Source organism: Papio anubis, chromosome 15 (assembly GCF_008728515.1).
Source record: "Papio anubis isolate 15944 chromosome 15, Panubis1.0, whole genome shotgun sequence".
Taxonomy (NCBI): Eukaryota; Metazoa; Chordata; class Mammalia; order Primates; family Cercopithecidae; genus Papio; species Papio anubis.
The window spans coordinates 38,950,875-38,966,116 of record NC_044990.1 but is presented as its reverse complement, the minus strand read 5'-3'; positions in this window follow the sequence as shown (position 1 = coordinate 38,966,116).

Here is a 15,242-nt window from a genome sequence, read left to right as displayed (position 1 = left end):
AATTTAAGTCAATGTGCAATTTGGTTTATGCAGAAAAAGTTATCTGTTAGAAGTGATACTGGCTAGGAGTGAAAGTAGCTATTTGTTATTTAAAGGCAAACACTTCCTGAGTATTTGCTATGAGAAGTACATGTAAAGGGCTTTACCTTTACGATCTGATGTAATTCTCAAAACAATCTCATGAAAGAGTTATTAATATCAGCTTCATTTTTGTGAATAAGGAAACTGAGGCTCTTCAAAGTAAAGTCACTTGATCATAATCACACAGATAATGGGTCATATTTTTAACATCATGTACCTTGCAGCTTGCTCTTGTTTTCAAAAATTCCAAATGTATTGTTAAGGGTTCCCCTTGAGATTATTCTGAAGACAAAGCTTCTTCCTATTAACATTTCCACCCATATCACCTTTACCTTGGTAGCTGCTGCCTTCTGTGTACAACCAGTGCAGGACAGTGGGTGTGCTGCATATGTCGTTTCCACACATGTATAACTCTAACGTTAATGCTTGTGTCTTCATTTTCAAAGTCTGCTAAACTCACTAGTCTAAATTATTAGAAACTTGATGTATTAAATCTTTGAAAAAAAATATTTTTTAAAAGAAGATAACCAAGAAAGAAAATAACCAAAAAGGAATTGCTTAGTCTGAAGGAAACAGTTACTCATGACAGAATTTTAGACAAGTGTGAGGATATGTAATTAGATGAGTGGTTCTCAGTCTTGGCAGCACATTAAAATCACCTGTAGCACTTAAAAAAGTTCTTACTCAGCAATTCCTAGAGGTTCTGATTCAATTGCTTTTTGTGGTGGATACTGGGTAGCAGCATGTTTGAAAAAATTTCCTAAGGTCGTGATAATTGTCAACCAGGGTAAGAAAACCACTAATGTGGATAAGGAGCTCCTAGAACTGTTCACAAAATGCTTACATATCCAAAAAATTGGATCCATCTTTGGTTTTCCTCAGACAGTGAATCAGTCTGTGGCACTGAGCTTGCTCTCTAAATGAAACACATTTTTTTCTTCACCAACATAAAAATATGTGCACTTTAAGACTTTTTAAAATATATTTTTCTATGAAAGAATTTGAAGAAGACATTGGGAAAATGTTTTTAACTCTGAAGTGTGGAATGGCTAATAAATTAACCCCAGAAGCAAAACAAGAACGGTGGGCAAATTGGGCTGCAAAATGATCAATTATTTCTGAACAGGAAAAAATAATCATAAAGTCAAAACAAAAACTTCACACTGAGAAAAGCTACTTGCAACACATGTGACAAATGGGTAATTTTCTTCAACTATAAAGAAAGGGCTTGAAAGGCCCGAGAGAATTGCAGCAGCAACACCCCAGTAGCAATATGCACACCTAGCAATCAAAGTTTAGTTTCTAAGTACCATTCACCATTAAAAGGAACTGGGGTCCTTAGAGAAATGGCTGATTCCAGGGCTGGGGCAGAAAAAGGACCAGACGAGCCCAGAACATCTTCTTGTGCCAGGAAATAAGAAAGTACTAAAAAAAGGTAAGGACATGGGAAAAGGACATGGGAACCACCTTCAAGGGGATCCCATGGTCATTTGAGTACCAAAATAAATATAGTAATATTATAATCCATTGAATGAAGTAGGAATCCAAGAGTCCACAGTGAAACAAATAGAAAGTCAGATATGGAACAAGATATTTATGTAGCTTACAAGTTTCTCCCCATAGAGCATTTATTGATTTAAAAAGGGAAGAGGTAAATACAGATAAGACTGGTAGGTGTGACTTTAATAGCGTGATCTAAGTTAACATCAGCTCATCAGACAAATCAAAATCACATTCCATCTGACAGGATACAATGAGAACCAACATCCCTTTGGTGGTATTCCTGCCAAAATTCATACTGTGATTCTAATCATGAGATAACAAAATGACAGCCATTCTATTAAACAACAACAACAACAACAACAAAAACTAATCTGTAATCTTCAAAATTGTCAAAGTAACGAAAGTCAAGGAAGCACAGAAACCCATTCCAAAGTGAAGACAACTTAATTAACAACTAAGTGAAACACTTGATTCCGAACCAGATGTTTTTTTCTGTGAAGGATATCGTTGTGACAGTTGGCACATCTTGAATGGAATCTGAGAGCTAGATGGTAGTAAAATACCAATTTTGGGCCGGGCGTGGTGGCTCACACCTGTAATCCCAGCACTTTGGGAGGCCAAGGCGGGTGAATCACGAGGTCAGGAAATCGAGACCATCCTGGCTAACACGGTGAAACCCCGTCTCTACTAAAAATACGAAAAAATTAGCGGGGCGTGGTGGGAGGCGCCTGTAGTCCCAGCTATTCGGGAGGCTGAGGCAGGAGAATGGCGCGAACCCGGGAGGCGGAGCTTGCAGTGAGCCGAGATCACGCCACTGCACTCCAGACATTTAGGATTGCCGCTAAAAACCATAGCAGACTGCTGGAAGCAGAGGGACTTCTTGGAGGAGAAATGACTTATTTTCCCCCTCAAAATTCAGTGGAAGAAAGAAGAAATCTGTAAAGAGAAAGATTATGTAAATAAAGCTCTGAAGTTTTGCGGCAGCTCTCTAGCAAATCTGAACATTTAACTGCAGTTAAAATATTTTTTAAAGTACAGATATTTATGAAGTTTCAACAAATATTTCACAAGTACAATTTTTTTCAAAAGCAAACTCAGTTTTTTAAAATGCTACCTCTTCTCAGACATAAGAAAGACAGTATTCATTGAATTAGAGCTTAAAGAGACCTCTGGAGCTCATCTAACCCATATACCTCCTGCTGGATTATAACCCCATACTTCTTGTTCTGCCCCGGTGGGTGTGGAGAACAGATGGAAGTCATCCTCTGATCTGGGTGAGCTCCAGGGTCTGCAGATAGAGTGCCTAGCCCCTACACAGCCTGCAGTCATGCCGTGCCTGATTCCTGTCAGATCTCCTCCAGCTGATGTCAATGTTGATATTTTGTGGTTCACAAGCTCCATGGGCAACAGGCTTTTCAGACAATGCTTACCTCCTGGCTGGCATTTTCCTAATGCTCCTGAACCATGTAGCTTGTGGACCAAGCTAAATGGGAAAGGGTGGAAATTGGCTTTCATCATATTCTGAGGATATCTCTGGGAGGCACAATGGTCATATTTCACCCCTTCCTAGAGTATAATCATCTTTCAAACAAGATTGCTTCCTAGAATCACTTGTACAGTTTCTGTTCCCAGACTTCAAATGCCCTGCAGAAAGAACAGCACTATCAGTCTCCTGTTCCTCATTCCTTGCCCCTTCCTTCTATGTGATGTATTAACCAGCCATCAAGTGGATTGACTGAACGACCCCTTTATTTTTTGCTTTCACCTAACATGAGATGACTGGGCCCAAAGTGGAGAGTTCCACAGGAGAGGGAAGACATGGACAGAGATAATGCTAAAATTAGGGAAATCTATCTCTGAGAAATCTGAGTTCACATGTTTTATACCTGAAATAAACTGCAGGAAATCAATGAATCTTCATAAAACCACAGAGTGGGAACAGATTTTATAGCCACTTGTTCCAGCTGAATCCTGTTTACCATGAATACTCATAGAAGTTCTTGAGCTATAACCCACATTTCATTTACAAAAGCTTTTTTCTTTCCTCTTTCATCCATAGAAGAGGCAAGTTTGTGTAGTACTGCTTGGTCCCTACAAGTTGTAATGTCCTTACTTTCTAGCTAGATAAGAATATACAAAGTCAGTATTTCTTAAGCCTCCCAACTTACCTATGAGGTAGGAACTATTATTTTCCCCATTTCTCGGATGATAAAACTGATTCTTAGAGAGGTTAAGTGACTTATTCAGGATAAGTGACAGAAGCTAAGAGTGGCAGAATCAGGATTTGAAGCCAGACAGTCTGATTCCAACGTGTGTTAATAATCTCATTTCTGAAAAAAAATTGCAGTGTTTGATGCATAAAAAAGAATATATGTGACATCATGTTCTGACTATCTCTTGTATGACCAACCATTCCAACTTTGTGGCTTAGAACAATGATGTACTACTCTCTCTCACAGTTCTGAGGGTTTACTGGGCTCAGTTGGGCAGTTGTCTCTTGGGGTTTCTCATGCAGTTGCAGGAAGTGGCTGGGGCTGGAGTCATCTGCAGACTCAACTGTGCTGGACACCCATGATGGCTTCTTCACTGATACAACCAGCGACTCAGCTGGGAATAGCTAGCCAGACATCCCTTGTCTCCAGGGAGCTCTCTATGTGACTCACTTGGGCTTTCTCACATGGTGGTGTCTGGATATTTGGACTTCCTGCATGGTGGCTTGCTTTCTCAGAACATGTGTTCCAAGAGGCCCAGGAGGCAGATACAAGGCTTCTTATGACCTAGGCTTAGAAGTCACACGTGTCACTTCTGCTGCGTCCTCTTGATTAAGGCCCCAGGTTCAATGTGGAAGAGGACTATACAAAAGCATGAACACTGGGAGGCACCGTGCTTTGGAGAGCCATCTTTGCAGACTAGTTACCAAATATAAGTTATGAAGCATAATCAAAACAGAAACAGCCATCAATCCACCATTCAACTACTGAAATAAAATGTTATCATCACCATTGAAGATATTGTGTATTTTATCCTTAGCCAAATCCACTGACCTCAACAAGTGGTAATGCTGTCCTAAATTGTGTGGTTTTATTCCCTTGCTTTGTTGAAAAACAATGTGTGTATATAACTGTTTAATTTTGTTCACTTTAAAACCATATTTGAATGGTATCATATAGTATTGTCAACCTAAATAGCAAACAGAGAGAGGCTATCTAAAAATATTTAGTTTAATCAGGAAAAAATAGGGCATTGCAACATAGGACACATACGCTATGACAAATCATAGGCACATCCAGGAAAGCAAAGAAAGACAAGTATTTTTAAAGGTAAAATGAGGGGGTTACATAAGTTGTTGTGAGACAATTATCCTTGGTTACAAGGATCAATAATAAGGGTAGCATCAGTCCAAGACTGGAGAGGCATTTGCTAGGCAGATGTCCGCACAAAAGTATCTTTTTCTTTTTCTTTTTCTCTCTTTTTTTTTTTTTGTTGAGTGGGGAGCACAATGTGCAAGGTTGTGGTAGTTTTATGCAATATTATGGGTTTGGCAGAATCTTGTGATAGTTTCTGGCAAATATGTGTAAGAATCCCCCCACTTCATGACTGCCTAACTCCATTTTGCCAGCATCTGACATAAGTCACTCCATTTTGATCCCAACAACTTTCACAGTATGTAGTCATTCATTACTGCTTTTTTTACTTTCAAAACTCTGTAGTAGTCCCCATTTATCCACAGTTTTGTTTTCCGTGGTTTCAGTTACCCATGGTCAACTGTGGTCCAAAAATATTAAATAGAAAATTCCAGAAATAAACAATTCATAAGTTTTAAATCACAGGCCATTCCGAGTAGCATGATGAAATCTTGCACTGTCCCGCTTCTTCCCAGCTGGACACGAATCATACCTTTGTCCACCATATCCACACATCCATGTTGCCCACGTGTAAGTCACTTAGTAGCTGTCTCAGTTATCAAATCAACAGATCACAAGAAGAAGAAGGCTAAGTACAGTACAATAATATATTTTGAGAGGGAAAGAGAGAAAGAGAGAGATCATATTCACATAACTTTTATTACAGTATATTATAATCATTATCCAATTTATTATTCATTGTTAATCTCTTACTGTGCCTAATTTATAAATTATAAACTTTATCTTAGGTATGTATAGGAAAAAACATAGGATATATAGGGTTCAGTACTATCCGAGGTTTCAGGCATCCACTGGAGGTCTTGGAATATATCCCCTGAGGATAGGGGGACCCCCTATGTTTGTAAGATTCATCTATTTAATTGCATATAGATTTGAATCATTCATTTTCACTGTTGTAGCATATTCTTTCATGGGAAAATACCACAATTTATTCTCCTATTCATAGATATTTGGGACAGTCTTATTTTTTTTTGCTACTCCACACATCACATGAACACTTTTCTACTGTTTCCTAAGGTACATATATCAGATTTTTTCCTCAGATATATACCCAGGAGAGGAGGCTGGGTCCTGAGTTACAAAGAAAATCGTCTTTTAATCAGTCTCCCTGTCCCCAGGATCATACCCCTCAAGTCTATGCTCTACGCTCTTTGCACAGTGATCTTTCTAAAATACAAATCTGTTGTTACTCCCTTACGCCAGGGTCTTCAGTGGTTCCCCACTGACTATACCAGTGGCTCTCAGACTTTTGTGTACACCAGAAGCACCTGAGGGGCTTGTCAAATACATGTGTCCTGATCCTGCCACTGGAGATTCGGATGTTGTCACTCAAGGGCAGATGCTTGTGTTTTAATAAACTCCCCCAAGTAATTCGATTGCATACGAAAATTTGAGTATTACTGAATACATCATTAAGGTCCAAATTCTTACTGTAATGCAAAAGACACTGCACAATTTGGTGCCTGTCTATGATTCCAGCCTTATCTTCGGCCCACCTTGTCAAGCACCCTCGAATCTAGCAAGGCCAAAGGGCTTGAAATTCCTGGAAGGCCTATTTCTGTCCCTAGACCCATCCCATCTATTTCTTACTGTGGCAAGCGTAGCTCTTTATTATTATTTTTTTGCTGCCAGTCTTTCTCAGGGGAAAGCCGAGGAACTTTTCCTATTGCCATTTTAGCTCCGACATCTTGCATAGTACCTAGGTGATTAAGGAATATTTGTCAAATTCATTGATTTTTCCCAAGGTCACAAAACCAGTTAATGATGCATCTGGGATGAGAACCTACAGTTCTTCCTTTTTAGTCCAGTGACCTTTCCACACCATGCAGTCAGTCATAATAACCAAATATCACATTACTATAGTGCTCCTAATATCTGGACTAAAAGAAGGATGACCTTTCATTCTCCTTAGGAAAGGAGTACAAATTCGGTCCTGAAGGATTACACTGAAAACAATATCCTCCTTTCAGAAATACAAGTTGAGCATTCCTAGTCCAAAAACCCCCAATCAAAAATGCCTCAAAGCCGAGCACGGTGGCTCACGCCTGTAATCGCAGTACTATGCAAGGCTGAGGTGGGCTGATCACCTGAGGTCAGGAGTTCAAGACCAGCCTAGCCGACATGGCAAAACCCTGTCTCTACTAACAATACAAAAATTAGCCAGGCGTGGTGGTGCATGTCTGTAATCCCAATTACTTGGGAGGCTGATGCAGGAGAATCGCTTGAACCTGGGAGGCAGAGGTTGCAGTGAGCCAAGATCGTGCCATGGCACTCCAGCCTGGGTGGCAAGAGTGAAACTCTATCTCAAAAAAAAAGAAAAAAAAATGCTTCAAAATAGGAAACTTGTGGAGTACCAACATGATGCCCCAACTGGAAAATTCCCCACCTGACTGCAGTCAAAACTTTCTTACACAAAATTATTTTTAAATATTGCATAAAATTACTTTCAGGCTATGCGTATAAAGTGTGTATGAAACACAAGTGAATTTCATGTTTAGACTTAGGTCCCATTCCTAAGATATCTCATTGTGTATATGCAAATATTCCAAAATTTTTAAAAAAATTCTAAATTCAATAATACTTCTGATCCTATCATTTCAGAAATACTGTACCAGTACCTGTAAATCCTTGAACCTCAATTTCATCCCAACAGGACTAAATTGTGGTTCTCCAAAAAATACAAAGTTTGTTTCTGTTCACTTTAGTAAATAGCTTTGAAAATCTACCATTGTTTTTAAAGGCTGCCTTTGAAAAAGTCATAGAGGTTTGCTTATTTTGTCACCCATCTTGTTTCTATTTGTTTTAAATCTATTTACCTTCACCTATTTTATAAATCTTTTCTTCATTATTTATAACTGATTCCATTGTTTTAATAAACTCAGGCAAATCATGTGTAACCTCTTCAAACTATCCATACTTTATTATTTATTTCTGGGAGGCCTTTTTTGGAGATTTCCCAGGGACCAGAATACGAATGGAATTGTTATTGTGTCGTTGAACTTGGCTTCTAGCTTTAGAATTCTCTCTAAATGTTTTTTCAATCAGACTTCTAGGGTCTTCTATAGTTTAATGTTCTCATGCTTCTGAATTTCTGCTCTTTTAGAAAAGCAATGTTGTATGCAACTTCAAATAAAATATAAACAACAAAAAGATTTATCTGAAAAATCAATTAAGGTGATTATCGGGTAAATGAAGTTAATCTCATGTTGAAATAAGCCAAGATATTTCCATTGAGCAACATATCCTATTTTACTGATATGAATTCTTGCCTGACAGTGAGCCACAGCAGACAACTTGAGACAAGAATAATTAATTAAAAGATACATTTCATGAAGCAGATGACATTGACAGAGTAAGAAATAAGTAAAGCAGGAAGGCAAAACAGAATTTACAATCTACAGATGAGGCACTAAAAAAACTCAGCCCTTTCAAGTGGTATAGGTATTTTATTCCGATGAACAAAAATGCAGAAGGCAATTCAACCCTTTAGAGGTCTGTTTTTCATCATCTTTGATCTGAAAATTGAGACAAGTGTTTGGAATACTGTCACTGATAAGGAGGAAAGTGAGGGCTGGAAGCACAGTCGAACAGAATGTGGTTACTTACACCCTGAGCGATTAAACACTCACTGCATTTTTTAAGGCAAATTCCACAAGTCACACAGTTTCAGAAATCATTACAGGGAAAAAGAACACCATACTCAGTACGTTCATAAGAGCAAAAGCTGTCATGACCACAGAATACCAAAGCATAAGCTGTGCACATATTCCCAGTTTCATCTTTAGTTTCTCTTATTTGTTTCTAGACACTGTTTTTTCTGCCACCGACAGTGTTTATAGTCTCTGACTGTCACATAATGAAACAGAAGCAGAAAGCCTTTATTGTGGTGTTCCTACTTTGGAAGACACCAACATAGCTGGGTGCCAGACTTGCTTTTGTTTTATTTTATTTTTATTCTCTCTCCTGGAGAAGGTTATTTCCTTGCTCTGAGGATCCTAAGAAGTTTCAGGTCAGTAGGTTGTTAGTAATTAAAAGTTCAAATTAATAAGTCCAGTTGCATGGTTGAGATACAAGTCAATGGGACCTAAATTATTATAGACATTTGCTTCCAGAAGAGGAAGAACCATTCCATAAGCCCATCCTTCACTGTATTCTAACGCTTTTTGGTCCAGGCAAGAGTGAAACTTCTCCAGTTGGCCTGGGTTGAGTTTGTGGAAAATCTGACCATTTTATTCAGTGCCTCTCTCAATTTAAGGGTCGGGCAAGACCTAATCATCAGCTAAAAAACAGAAACTTCTGACTTAACCCTAGTGCTTTAGTTTCCTCCTTGTTAGCAGAATGCGTGAAATCTCTTTAGAGTTGCTCCCTTTCTGTATCTGTGCTAAATGACTGTGCATGTGTGACAAAGAAGTATAGTTAATGAAATCATTTAAACATTACTCAGCACCCACTATGTGGCAGATACTGCAAGGCACTGGAGACACAAAGAAGAATAAAACATAATTATCCCAGGCCTCAAGCAGTCATGGTCTAGTGGGGGGAGACAGATCTGCAAACATCTAATTACAACATAATGACATAATGCGGAAAATGCTGTAATAAGGAGTACACAGGGAGCTGTAGGAGCATAGAGGAGGGATAAACTCATTCCACAGGGTTTCCAGGAAAAGGGAGACTGGGACCATGAGACAAAGATAATGATATATTTATCTGCTGAGCCGGAGTTCTCCAGGTAGAGAAGGAGTAGAAAGGCATTCCCAAAAGAGGATCTAGCAAAGACCAAAGCTGGTTGAATGTTTGAAAATATGTTTAGGAAACAACTGATTTGGAAAGTTTGTTATCAAGGGACCTCATTCAACAGGGGAAACCTTGGAGAAAAGAAATAATCCCCTTTCTACCGACACACAGAGGAGAGCAGATGAAGTAAACATCAGAGTTGCTTTGAAAGGGAAAAGAAGTAGAGATGGTTCAAAGAAGCAACAGTGTGATGGGGAGGGAGGAGGGTAAGATAAGGTAAAGCCAGTCCCAGATGGATGCCCTCATGTTTCCATCTTGTTTCTAAGTCCATACCTTTATCTGATGCATTCTATTCCATTTTCACACACGTTCCCCTAGCCACCTGGTCTCTGAAGCAGCACTGAATCCCTTCAGTGACAGGGTTCAAAGATGAGTCCAGATGTGGCCATGCCCCAGGGATGGTGTTATCTAAATTCCAAGAGAGACATAGACTAAAGGTCCCCTCAAAGAACAAAAATAAAAGGGAGACAAACATTTCCTCAGCCAAATTTGGGATCTGGAGGAGGAGAAAGGCTCTCTGGACAATTGAACTCCTGGCAGAACTGGGGGACAAAGCAGAGGCTTGTTACCTAAAAGACCAGGAACATTCAGCAAGAAACTAGTGATATGGATTAATTTCCAGGATATACTTTTTTTTTTTTTTGAGACAGAGTTTCGCTCTTGTTGCCCAGGCTGGAGTGCAATGGCGTGACCTCGGCTCACTGCAACCTCCGCCTCCCGGGTTCAAGTGATTCTCCTGCCTCAGCCTCCTGAGTAGCTGGGATTACAGGCATGTGCCACCACGCTGGCTAATTTTGTATTTTTAGGAGAGACGGGGTTTCTCCATGTTGGTCAGGCTGGTTTTGAACTCCTGACCTCAGGTGATCCGACCACCTTGGCCTCCCAAAGTGCTGGGATTACAGACATGAGCCACCGTGCCCAGCCCCAGAATATACTTTTAAATGAAAAAGCCAAATGCAATCCTAGGATGTTATGTACATCCTAGTGTGTATAACATAGTATTAAAAAGTACACACATAAGGCCAGGTGTGGTGGCTCATGCCTGTAACCCCAGCACTTTGGGAAGCTGAGGTGGGTGTATTTCTTGAGCCTAGGAGTTTGAGACCAGTCTGGGCAACATGGTGAAACCCTGTCTCTACAAAAAATACAAAAGTTACCAGGATGTGATGGCATGAGCCTATGGTCCCAGCTACTCTGGAAGCTGAGTTGGGAGAATCACCTAAGCCCAGGAGGTCGAGGCTGCAGTAAGTCGTGATCATGCCACTGTATTCCAGCCTGTGAAAAAGAGTGAGAGTCTAAAAAAAAAAACAAAAACAAAAACAAAAACAAAAACAAAAAAAAACAAAAGAAGAAGAAAGAAAGAAAACAAAAAAAGGAAAAGAAAATATACATGTATCTTATTGTTTGTGCAAATAGAAACACAGGAAGAATAAACCTGAACTAATGAGATTGGTTACCCAAAGGAGATGGGTAGGGACTCAATAGAAAGAATGGGAGAGCAGGAACAAAGGAGAAGGACTAAAGGGAGGTGACATTTCTCTGATTATATCTTTAGATATATATGTGTGCACATATATATATATATATGTACGCACACACATACGTGCTTTGACTTTTGGTATCATGATCGTGTTAGTCATACTGAATAAATAGTCAAAATGAATTAGGAAGTAGAGAACATCCAAAATGAAATACAGTAACAAATTTGAAAAACAATGTTTTGACTATATTTTGTAAGGCTAAAGAAAAAAAAAAAAAAAAAAACTGTTCACAAATATTGTTACTGAATTTGTTTTTCACCAGTGTATGAGTTAGCAATTCAATAACTACTTTGTATATATTCTAGGACTGCTCAAATAAATAAATATATTGGGGGTAATGAGAGTCTAGTTCCTCACTGTTGGAGACAGAGATGGGACAGGCTAGAACGAACCCTGAGTTGGTGGTTTGGAATCTGAGATATCAGTGTGAACTGGTGTTTTTGATCTATTTGAGATAGCTAGAGATAGAAAAGGTGTAGATGGAAGTACATGGAACTTACGTATGTGTATACATACATATATTTCTCGCCTGTTTTCTCTGTGAGCCCCTGGAAACAATAACACCTTGGCAAATGAGCCCACCCAGCGCTCAGATCGCATTTTCATTTTAAAACCATTCTCAAATAAAAGGAACCAGGGCTTCTTGGCTGATTCCAGAGTTGACGAAAAAGAAATACAAGGGGAACCTGAAATATCTTGTGATGCCAGAAGGTAAGGAAACAATAAAAAATTGACGAGTCATGTGAAAAGGATACCAGAGTCCACTTGAGGGAACTCCCCATGGTCAAAGCTGGTAACGGTAACAAAATAAATAAGACTAACAGATTATAACCTACTGATTACAATAAGTATTCATGAGTATATCAACACTGATAAAAAGACATACTGTTTTCATGTGGGCCTTTATTTTCTACAATATCCCCATCTATAATAATGGAATTAGCAATATTTATCTCACAATATTGTTGTGAGGATTCATTTGGGAGAGGGTTTGAAAGAACTATTTAAAACACATGAAAAGTGCCTAGAAATGTTAACTGACTTCCCTGCCTTGTTCTCTTTGTACACAGTCATTTTCCCAGAAAACCAAACTATCACAATTTTGAAGCTGAATTCCTGGTAGAGTTTTGATTTCGTTTTAGAAATATGGAGTTAGTCACTTTTTAACTGCCTCCTTCAAACTGAAACCTTCTACCCATTGACTTGTCAGTGGTATTTAACCTAGAATAGTTGTTAGGAATTCATCATCATCTTCCTATGCATTCTGCCTTCAGTTTCTTCCTTCCAGGTAAATTGCGGAAGTGATGCTCAGAATTAAACTGTCAGGATGCTGCGATTCTTCTGCATGCTCCAGACAGCTGACCATTAGGGAGCACTACAGGCTTGGAAGAGGTGACTTGTCTCCCTGTGTACAGCCCTCTGGATAGAGCAGCTGTCATCTGAATACGGATGCTGATCTCCAATAGAAGTTCCAGTTTGATTACAGATGTCATTTCAGCATTTTTTCCTTTCTCTCAATATTTGAGTGGTCCATTTTTAGGATTGTTTAGAAGAGCTTCAATGGACCTATTTTCCTACCTATTTTCTATGGGTATTGTCTTCCCCTTCAGGTAATACGATCCTTGAAGGCAGAGAATGTTTCTACTTTTCTTTGCTGATCCTTCAGCATCCAATTTAATAATCTGCACACTAGACTTGATGCTATCAATCCAGTTATGGGTGCAAACTAATCTTAGGAAGCAGATATAAATCCAATCCTCCTTCTGTTAGAGGGAGATAATAATACCTGTTTTTTACCTATCATACAAAGATGTATGTTCACATCATTTTTTAAAAAGTTAGAAAAACATACTATGATTTGTGTGTAAGTGCTTTAGACTCTCTGGCATAAAGACAGTTAATTTGTTGATAACACTATGATGTTACTTATTCAACAAATATTTATCAAGCATTCATGATAGCCCTGGTATTAAACAACATTTGTGTTAAATAGTGAGGATAAATAAATCTCAAGGCAAATAAAAGACTATAGCATCTGTCCTCAGTGAGTTTATAGTCTAATAATACATGACAGATGTATAAATATGTTCAGCAAAGTGCCATAGTATGTGTGCTATTACAACCATCTGTACAAGACACATTGAGGCACAAGGAAGGGCAAGACATCCTATTGAAATTATTGAGAAACGCTTCACAGAGAAGCTATCAATTTGAGCTAAGTTGGAAAGACAGCCTAGCAACGGCATGAAGAACAGATAAAAAGGAGAACTGACTATAAGCAAGGAAACCAATTACGAGACAATTCCAAGAGTCCAGGCTGGAGACAATGAGTCCTGCAGCAGTGACAATGGCAGCAGCCAGCACTCTGTAAGCCCCGTATGAGGAGCTGAGTGAATATTTATTGAATATGTGAGGAATATCCAAGGAAACTGATAGAGACAATAAATGTTGAAGGAGTAGGTATGATAGTAATTAATCATACAGTCATTTAACAAATGTATGTTGTGTTTCTACTAAAGATTGAACACTGTTCTAGGTGATGAAAATATAGTTAGTAAGCTAGACCCTGGTTTCAGGGGATGCACATTTTAACAGAGAAGAAAAATAAACAAACAAAATAAGTCAGGTGTGTATAAGTGCTATGAAGGGAAATGAAGCTGGATAGGAAGACAAGAGAACAGTAGGGGAGTAGGTTGCTAATTTTATGTGGGGTGGTTAGGAAAGGCCTCAAGGGCAGATATTTCTATCAGTAGACAGATGAGCAAAGGAAGGTGGGGAGCTGTGTATCTGTAGGAAGAAAGGTCCAGGCAGAAGCAGGAAGGCTAGCATTTCTGGCACAGAGGAAGCAGGAAGAAGAGAAGCAGAAGGTGAGGGCACAGAAGAGGAATACAATGTGATAATGTGGGATGGTCTTTCCAGGATCACAGGTTGTCCTGCAAGTCCTGTGTGCGAACACTAAGTGAAATTCTGAGGGCTTCTCTTGGCAGCTCCACGGATGCTGGAGGTGGTGTCTTTAGGAGTACTCAGGGCTCTAGCCTTTGAGGAAAAGGAGTGCTCTGGAGTGGCTTCATGCTTCCTTGTTGAATTCCTATGCCATTCAACCAGATAAATAGTAGAGGTAAAGCCAACCAGAGTGGTGGTGAATGAGATACGTAATGAGTGTGTTAGGATATGTTGAGGTTGAGGTGTCTATGAGTGGCCAAGAGGGGCTGTCTAGTAGGCTGTCTATATAAAAATCTGTATCCCAGGAGAGAGTTCAGAGCTGGAAATAAGTGTTGTATGCTTGTTTTTGATAGTTCTCCCATGGGAGTTGATGTAGTCAGTGAAGGAGGGGTGAGGGAAGCAGAGGATGATGCTAGCACCTGATGATTGCCAACATTTTAAGAAAGGGCAGAAATAAATGAGATTGCAAGTAAGACTGAGAAGGAATATTTGGAGGTAGAAAAAGGAATAATAAAAATGTGATATCATAGAAGTCAAAAAGAGGAGATTTCTCAAAAAGACAGGAAAGGCCAAGCGCGGTGGCTCATGCCTGCAATCCCTGCATTTTGGGAGGCCACAGTGGGTGGATCACTAGAGGCCAGGAGTTCAAGACCAGCCTGGCAAACATGGTGAAACCCCATCTCTAATAAAAAATACAAAAATTTGCTGGGCGTGGGGGTGTACGCCTGTAATCCCAGCTACTTGGGAGGGTGAGGCAAGAGAATTGCTTGAACCCAGGAGGCAGAGGTTGCAGTGGGCCAAATTCATCCCACTGCACCCCAGCCTAGGTGACAGAGCAAGACCCTGTCTCCCCCCAACACACAAAAGACAGGAATAATGAACATTGTGCGGTGAGGAAATGCCAAACGGGAGGTAAAAATATAAAGACACTGAGCACAGGTTACTTTTTCAA